Genomic DNA, 9,359 nt, shown 5'->3' with positions numbered 1-9,359 from the left:
ATATAAAATCTCCACTGCCACCTCCTTGATCGAAGTTATCATCACACCTCAACAGGATGACTGCAACAGCCTCCTAACTTCTCTCCCTGCTTTTCCTCTTGCTTCTTTCATCTCCTCTTAACACAGCGGCGAGTGTGATCCTGTCAAAAAGCAAGGCACGTGACATCATTTCTCTACTCAAACCCTCCAAGAACTCCCTTAGAATCCAAAGTAAAAGCCAGCCCCCTAAACATCTGTTAGACACTCAGCTATTGGAACCTGAATTTCAGAGTTGGAATCTGAGCTAGAAATGTAAATTTGAGAGATGATGGCAGATCGATGCAGCAATAAGACTGGAGAGATTACCAGAGAAGTGTGTACAGCTAAGGAGGGCAAAGGTTCAAGGAACAGACAATCGCGCTCATGGGGATACCAAAACAAAACAGCAAAAGGAAAACACTGAGTAGTATTAGTCATAAAATTAGACAGCCAGATGAGTGGTTATCCTGGAAACAAAACAAAGAGAATATTTCAATAAAGTCGGTGATCAGGACAGAATGCTGCTGATTGCTCAAGCCTGCTGAGCACTGGAAATCAGCAGTGGGTTTAGCGATAACATGGCCATCACTTATTTGGCAGTGTTTCAGTGGAGTGCTACTAAGGCGACAAGTGGGTGGATTTAAGAGAATGAAAGAAAAGAAGTTGAAGGGCTGAGAAATGAGGTGGTAGCTAGAAGTGAGTCAATCCAGAAACACTTCTTCATCACTTCTACTACCAGGTAAAAAGAGGCGTCCAAAACTACCAGCTGACTAAGTCAAATTTAATATCAAGAAGATTTTCTCTGAATACTATTTAAGTTCATACTTCTTAAAGCTATCATTAGGCCCAAGTAATATTTTATTTTCCTTTGAAAATAGCCAAATTAGAGCAGTAAGGTTATGTTTAATTCTCAAAAAACTCAGATGTCCTGTTATGTTCCACGAACACTCGTACAATCCCTACCACTGTGCCTGGTCTGTGATCATGACATATGCTGCCACACTCATGAGTCATATATTCTAGCTGAATTTCTAAGATTTCTAAGCAATTTCTAAGATTTCAAAGACCTGTGGAACCTTAGAATAATGCAATTATTTAAGAGTTAAGTAGATGAAGTAAGACTAGAGATCAAAACTGCTGGTGCAAACTTTCTGAATGTAGTTAACCCCATAAAATTGAGTAAATAACAAAAATAAAAAAATGTTAAGAGAACCATAGCTAGTCTTGTCTGGTTTTCATTGAAAACTGGAAATAATATCCCCAAAGAAACTGGTTGAGAGATTAAGAACCCAGAACAGAAAAATGATGGCAAGGGTAGGCGTGCTATGTAAGTGCAGACAATAACAAACTGGAAGCTAGACTTTCCTCTGACTCATGGGAAAATATGTGAAGTCAGGTTATCCAAGCCTAAAAATAATGACTCACACAACTGAGACTACAGATGTTAGAATAACATGTTTGTTTCTGAAAAAAAATAACAGTGGAAGGGTATAAAGGTATCAAGTATGCTTCAATGAATTACTACAATTAGAAGTTAGATTCTTCATTATTTCTACAATTGAGAATCCATGAAAAATATCAAGGAACATAGCATTTACTTCAGCTAAATATGCAAGATGCTATATTTTGGAGTAAGTACTAGGCTTCACACCTTCTTGGTCTGCTACTTTTGTCAGTACTGGAGACTGAATGCAGGCCTTTCACACTGAACTACAGCCCTAGCCATTTTTATGTTTATTTTTTTAAACCTTGAGAGAGGTCTCACTAAGTTGCTGTGTGTCACAGGCTGTGCTCAAACTTCTGATCCTCTTGCTTCAGTCTCCCAAACAACAGAATTACAGATCTGTGCCAGCACAGTCAGCAAATTTAGGCTTTTAAAAACGTCACCTCTGACATATCTTTAAAGTAAGTGACAGCGTATCTTAATAGGAGTTGTGTTTTGGTACAAAATCTAAAATTTTGCAATTACTGAGCCCAGTTAGAAAACACATGTAATCATAATATAGATGAAGAAAAACATAAAATTTAACACAAGTTTTAAGTCGGTAGAGCAATAGAAGAATCATGAAACTTGGATTCTGATTCCAAATATATTATCAATTATGTTATTTTGGTTACTTTGGTCACTTAAACAATACACTCCTTACATCTTTCTTATACATTTGTAACTTGAATTACAATTTTTAAAATTTCAATGAATTTAGATAAACTAGGATGTATGTGTGTCTCAAATTTAATTTCAAGTCTTAAAACAAAAGGAGTATTTTTAAATGCCATTTTTTACAGACACAATTGTGTACTTAAGATTCTCTCCTTCTCCAACTCCTCCCAGCTTCCAGGATCAAAATACCCATCGATCACTTTCATAGCTGCTGAAAGCACTGCCTGCTAAGTGTTCACTGCTGAGATTCTTCCCAGGAGCTATTCACAGAAGAAAGCTCCTTTCCTATGTCTAAATGCCTTGATCTCGTGGCATCTCAAGTCCAAGGTTGGGGCAATTGGGAAGAGTAGTGGTTTGGCCCCCTAGCTTTAAGACAGGGCACCTCTGGACTGTCATTTCATCTGCAGAGCTCGTGCCAGACCCTCTGAGATCTCTGCGGCTACTACACTGCACAGATCAAGTTCGCCTGCTTTCTTAGTCTCTCAGTCAGTACTGGTTGGTGTCCTGAACACACTCCTTAACAAACCTCATGCATACAAATTTCTGAGAGTGTGTTTCTCAGCAAGCACCACCTAAGATACCATTCATCCTTAGGGAGAGGAAACCACAAGAGGCAAAAGCTCAACCCCCAAATCAATGCTTCTAAGTCAGCTTGTGGCCAGAGCTTAGTCAATCACTACTGCAGAATAAACCACAAAAATTTAGTTTAATCCTTGTCTTGGTCTTTAGTAACTATCTGTGGCCACTACTGTAATAACATCCATTTACAAGACCTTACTCTGCACCAAGAATCATGATTACCTCTCAGTAACACAATAGATTAAATCCATGAAGTCGCTATCATTAATCACACTTCATGAGGTAAACCAAAGAGTAAGCGTGTTAACAATCATGCCCAGGGTCATAATGCTAGGAAGTGGGTGTTATGGTTTGTGCCTGAATGTTCCCCTAAAGCCTCGTGCAGACATGGTGTGGGCTTCTAGATATTTGATTGACCCATAGTCCAAGGCTGGGATTATGGGTATGAGTACTACACCCTCCCTGGGGTGGGTAGTTTGCATATGTAAGGGAGGGAAAGAGGCTGCTTGCTGCCCCTCCTCTCTTCTGCTTTTGATGCTCTTTGCTGTTTTCCACCACCATGAACTGTTGCCCTCTGCCATGTGCCATTCTGCCTTGGAGCCAGCCAAGTATGGACTGAAACCTCCACAAACTGTGATCTAAATAAACCTTTCCTTCCTTAATTTTGGGCATCAGCTATTTTGTCTCAGCAACAAGAGAAAAGTAACCAAGACAATGGGGGATTCAAGTCTCTAACCCAGGATGTAAGATTCCAAAATCCATGTCTAATATTCACATTGCCCTCTGATGTTCTTCCATGCACCTTATGGCAAACATATGCCATGGTTCAGTCCCAAAAAGCAACAGAAGAAAACAATCACAGTTTCCCAGGAAAACCCACCAAATCAGATGTCATCCTTGTACAGAAAGCTCATGTTATGTGTAAGTGCTAAAGTGTTGTAAGTAACCAAAATTCCAACCTTTGAGTTCCTACAAATCAGATCAATTTACCCTAAGTAAAATACTATTTCCATGCCTTATCTTTTGTATTTTGAAGTGGTATTTTCAGTTTTAAAAGATTTATCTCCATTTTTAAAAATGAGGTGAAACTCAAACTACTAAAATTGTGACAGTTGTATATTTTATGTATTTGATTCTTCCCAACACTGGCACAGTGTATGAAAATAAGTGTTATTACCCTTCTCAAGCAGGGTAATTTATTTGAATTTCATCTTTCCACAGTATAAGAAGAGCTTAGTAGTGTGGATAACTCAAGTCTGTCCACTGCAGACTTCTCTTGAAAATATACTTTTATATTTTAATAGACCTGTGTCATATATGCTATTTGTTTGTTTTTTCTTTCAAAACCCAGGCATCCAAAAGCTGTAGTAGTATTAGCAATATGAAAGTGCCGAGCATCGACAGTTGGAGTAGCGGTGCGGAAAGAGTGCAGAATAACTAATAACGAGCCCGCTCACCAGGCAGGCCTGCATTTGCCTCTCTCCGATGTGCCCACCTAGCTGCAGGACTGCGTGTACACTATCTTATCTCACTAAGTCACATTATTTTCTGCATCACATAGAGCTAGCTACCAATGCAGTTCTCATAAAAACATAGTAAAAATTAAAATATTGGCAAAAGTCATTAAAGAACCTCTTAGGCACTTATGGGAGGGATTATTACCCTTTATAAAGGTGAGATGTCTGCCTGTTTCTCAGTGACAACCATCATATGGAAGGTTGTTTTGTTTTACCCCAAAGAAACACTTCAGGGAACTATGCAATGAAAATGTTGGAAACTATATGTTTACATGTAACTTATAGAAATAACCAGGCAAAAAAGAAGGAAACGTCAGGAAAAGACAGTAATAAAACTTAGCTTAGACATGTTTGCTTTGCTTAAATTCATTTCTAAGCAGCAGAAAGATGTGCCTATTTTCCCACTTATGAAGACAGAAATTCCCTTGAGGGATATAAGTACACTTGCTAGCGAACCACTCCCCCAAATCTGGGAAGGCTAAAATCTGTTTCCTAAGCTTAGGCATAGTACATGGTAGAAAGATGATTTCATAATAATTTTCTTTGCTTAAAACTTCTTTTGGAAGCCAACTATTCTAAACCATTTAAAGGCAATCAATTTTGCAATTTTTAATTCTTTCAAAAACTTATACCAAGTTTAATAAGACATAACCCAAACAGGAAAAAGTGTTTAAAATGTGAATGAATGTGAATACAAAACCTAAATTTGTAGAGTCAAGATCTACTTCAAAGTACATATTGCTAGAAACCTAGAAAATATTAACAGGATCTGTCTGACAAATAGCAACTAAGAAGTAATTTTCCACTGATCTTAGCCCCAAGAGTGAGGGAAGGGTGGGGTGAAGCGACCTCCATGTCAGACCAGAAGAAACCCACGAGCCGCACAGGCTTCTCCTTGGTGCTTCCCCTCCGACCATTTCTGCCATAGACACATTCCCTTACTCTCCTCTGGAAATTCGCATCATGACCCCAACATTAAGACTCAGAACTTGACCGGTACATCTACTCTGAATGGACAACTTTGGTAGTAAACATTTCTCCCTTCTCCTTAATCCCAGCTACTTTTCTTTTCCTCTAGCTTCACCTTCCAAGTATGAGTGCCCTTCACAGAAAACGAGCTCTGTCCATAAAGCATCTTTAAGCTAAGCCCCAAATATTTGTCATATATTGTGTGTTTTTTATTCCTTCAACTAATATATATTGGGTTATCCTGCGTGTTAGGTAATGTGCTCTGAATGAATCTTTGAAACTGTGGATCTTATGGCCTAAGAAGAACGGGAGCAGCAGCACATAATCTAAGGACACTGGTGCAGAAAGTGGTACACAGGGTGCTCCTAGGAAGCAAAAGTCATAAAGCTTAATCAGGTAGGGAAGGTCAGTAAAGGCTTCTTAGCAGACGTGACACTCAGAAGACACATGTTGGATGAGTAGGAGTTCCCAGTCAAAAAGAGTGCATGACCTTCAGGGTGTGACCAAGGGAAAGAAACTGCTTTGTTCCCACTATGATGGGATTAGTTTGTGCAAACCCTCAAAAAAAGGCAAGTATGAAAGTGCTAAATAAATGAATGGATAAAACTTGATGGGGCTATCTATTAAAGACTTTCCCTAAATCATTACTATATTAAAGGGCACTATGGATTCAAAAAGAGTATTACAGCAATATATTTTCCAAACTATCTGAAGTCTTAAAAAGTAGCTTCCTTCCTTCCTACCTTCCTTCCTTCTTTCCGTTCTTCCTACTTTTCTTAAAGAACTATTCCTGAAGAACAGGGCTCTTTTAAGAGAACTGAAGTGCCCATCTGTGCCTCAGGCCTGCTACAGGGCTATCACACTCTCTGCACAGTCATACTGAGACAGGAGTCAGTCCATGCAGGCGCTTGGTGAACGCCCTTCAGAATCTACACTCAATTTCTTCTCATTTCTCATGTTTGCCACCTAAAAACTGAAGAATATTAGCTCTAGAGAGCTCCAGTCAGTATGGACCAGAGATTAAAAAAGAAAATTATTTTACTTTTGTTTCAGGAGAACGTGAAAGTTTTCAAAGCACATATACTAAAAGGAAAGTAGATTCTATGTTTTTGTTGAAGTTGGTTAAGAGGGACACCATGGCTTATTATGCTGTTCTCTCTACTCTGAGGGTGCTGCGCAATATTTTATGGAGGAAAAGCCCTCTCTTCTCTGCTCAGCATTTAGCAATTGCATTTATTGTTACCCCATGTTCACTATCTAATGTTCTGCTGGAGAAACAATTTTCACAATAAAATCTCAAACACAAGTAAAGATTAATTTCTGAAATAAAATTTTTCTGACAGCAAATCTTTTCAGCTACTTAGAGAAAACAAACTGTGTATTTCCCCCCTTTTCAATTTTTTCCTCCCTACATGTTTATATGCCTAAAAATGGAAATATGTCTTACAAATATCAGAATGAAAGCACAGCTCTGCGGAAACTTTCCATTGAAGGGTTTTGCAATCAGATGTATTCACTGAGACCCCTGCTGTTCTTGTGCAAGGAGATTAACCTGCACATTCCGGAGGAGTAGCAAACATGGGGCAGTTGCTCACCTCCCGGGGACGGCAGTGTCCCTGGGACATCAAAGTCCTGTTTTATATTCCTTGTGTGCAACACAGTGTTCATTGCTTCTGATGACAACATATCCCCACTCGCACTGCCCTCAGCCACCATACAACTCCAGATGAAAGTATGTCCAGAACTATTCTCTGTCACCATCAGGAAAACAACCACAGCTTAATTCTGTCCCTGTGGCAGGGCAGTGTTGCCACCCTCCTTGATAAAGTAGAATATGATTACAGTGGTGCATACCTGTAAGCCCAGTTACTAGTTACTAGGGAGGCTGAGGAAGGAGGATAAGAAGTTGGATGTCAGCCTGGGCAACATAGTAAGAACTCGATTTCAAAAACACACAATGACAACACAACAAAATAGAATGATTTCACTAGATGCCGAACTACTTTTCTTTACTTATCTAGAAACAAGTTTGCTACATAAAATTACAAAATTTGAAGGAAATAAACCAAAAATATTTTTTTTGTCTCTTTAGAAGATGTCATTGAATCAATGCCCCCTTATTTTGTTCTAGCCATTTGATCCTTTGTGTCTCATTTATCCTAGCATTGCATATTTTTTGGCCTAGATGTCTTCATAAGTACATATTCTCAAGATGTAAACCCATATTGAAAGGAAAATTCATGGGGTTGGGGATTTAGCTCAGTGGCACAATGCCTGCCTGCCAAGCGCGAGGTCATGAGTTTGAGTCCCAATACTGGAAAAAACCAAAACAAACAAACAAACAAAAAAGGGCTGGGGATTTAGCTCAGTGGCACAGTGCCTGCCTGGCAAGCACAAGGTTGTGAGTTGGATTCCCGGTACCAGAAAAAAAACAAAAAAAAGAAAGTAAAATTCATGATAGCTACTAACTTCTATTTATGTAGACAGCACATTCTGCAGTGTTTCAGGAAGTGCTCTGCATGCCTTACTTGTAAGAGTTCACTTAAGCCCACCACAAACTATGATTAGGTGCTGCTTTCATCCCAATATTCTACTAGAAATGAAATGCATGAAAAGTGAAATAATGTGCCCAGGGTTTTGGAATCTTCAACCTAACTAGTATAATATACCTAATTTGAAAATAACTTCTATTCTGAGTAAAACCCCACCCCCAAATCTCAGCACTTTGACTTTCATTATTTTGTTGGTCTCTCCCTAATTACTTTTCTTATACCTACATTTAACTATTTAATCCTTATTCTTATTTATCTCTTTTATAAATGAATAAAACTAAAATACCAGGCATTAATGGCACTATTAAATAACTTGTACTTTCCTAATGTGAAATATTATGTAGTCATTAAAAATAATGAGTCATATATAAATATAGTAGCAAGAAAAGTTGTCCATGATATATTAAAGGAGGCGATGACAGAACAATGTGATTCAAAATTACACATTCCTTTGCTTCAAAATAATTCAGTATATATGCTAATGTGTTCCATTTAAACTACTAGTGTATCTTAGGTCTTGAAAAGAAAGTTTTGTGGTATTATCTGCTTGTTTCTTTGTTGTAAGATTCTCTTTTGTCTATGTCTTACAGTCCAAATAACTACTTTGAGGATAATGATACAGAATATTAACTGCTATTCTTTATTTTGTCCTGAAATTTTGTTTTATGTTTTCACAAAATAAAAAACTAAAATAAAGAAGACCTAAAAACTCATCTGCCAAACTTTGGATTGGGAGACAAAGAAAATTAACAAGTTTCTACATTATTTTATGTGTGTGAATTATTGGAATTTTTATAAAAGGCTCATGCTATTTTTATAATGAAGAAAATGCTAAATAGCCTGATAAATTAAGTATATTTAATGTTACCCATTATTTACATAGCTCAACCCCCAATATTTATTTCATTTTACTTTTCTAAATTTATTTTTCCAATAAATAGCTTAGTAGCCAATTATACTGACTGTAGTTTTTCTAAATACTCCATTGATTTTTTAATGTTTTTACCTCAACCCAGAGTATTCTCTTTTTCCTTAAATTCTATCTCTTTAAAGAACACTAAGCACATATTAGTTTCCCATATATACTTTTTAAAGGTAAAGTAAAAACATCTAAGAAATTTATATATTTTGAATCAATAGCTTAATAAAATTTTAATACATTACTTACAGTTTTGATCTAAAATGAGTCCCAAAAGTATCATATATTCAGAGGTCAGGTTTTGGAAGGTGATGAGATTATGAGGGTGCTAAACTCACCAGTGGATTAATCCATTGATAAATTCACAGATTAATGTGCTACAGGAAACAGGGCCTGACTGGTGGAGGTGGGTTATCAGAGATGTGAACTGGAAGGGTATGTTCTTGACCTGGAAAGACTTCTTCCCTTCTCCTTCCTGGCTGCCATAGATTAAATACCTTCCTCTACCAGGTCTTTCCCTCATGACATTTCTGCCTTGGAGCCAGCTATCCATCAACTGACCCTCTGAAACTGTAAGTCAAAGTTAATTCTTCCTCTTTAAGTCATTTATACCAGGTGTGTTGGTTTGTTCTAACTATAGAGAA

General features: G+C 37.7%; 1 protein-coding gene across 2 annotated transcripts in view; it reads right to left on the bottom strand.

The window, feature by feature from the left end:
• Positions 1 to 9,359, bottom strand: part of Nox4 (NADPH oxidase 4) — a gene marked incomplete in the record, with an annotated part of 157,696 nt that overhangs the window by 65,747 nt on the left and 82,590 nt on the right.

Source organism: Chinchilla lanigera, unplaced genomic scaffold (assembly GCF_000276665.1).
Source record: "Chinchilla lanigera isolate Chin_1 unplaced genomic scaffold, ChiLan1.0 scaffold00013, whole genome shotgun sequence".
NCBI lineage: Eukaryota > Metazoa > Chordata > Mammalia > Rodentia > Chinchillidae > Chinchilla > Chinchilla lanigera.
The sequence above is the reverse complement of the archived record's forward strand: the minus strand, read 5'-3'. Positions and strand labels throughout refer to the sequence as shown.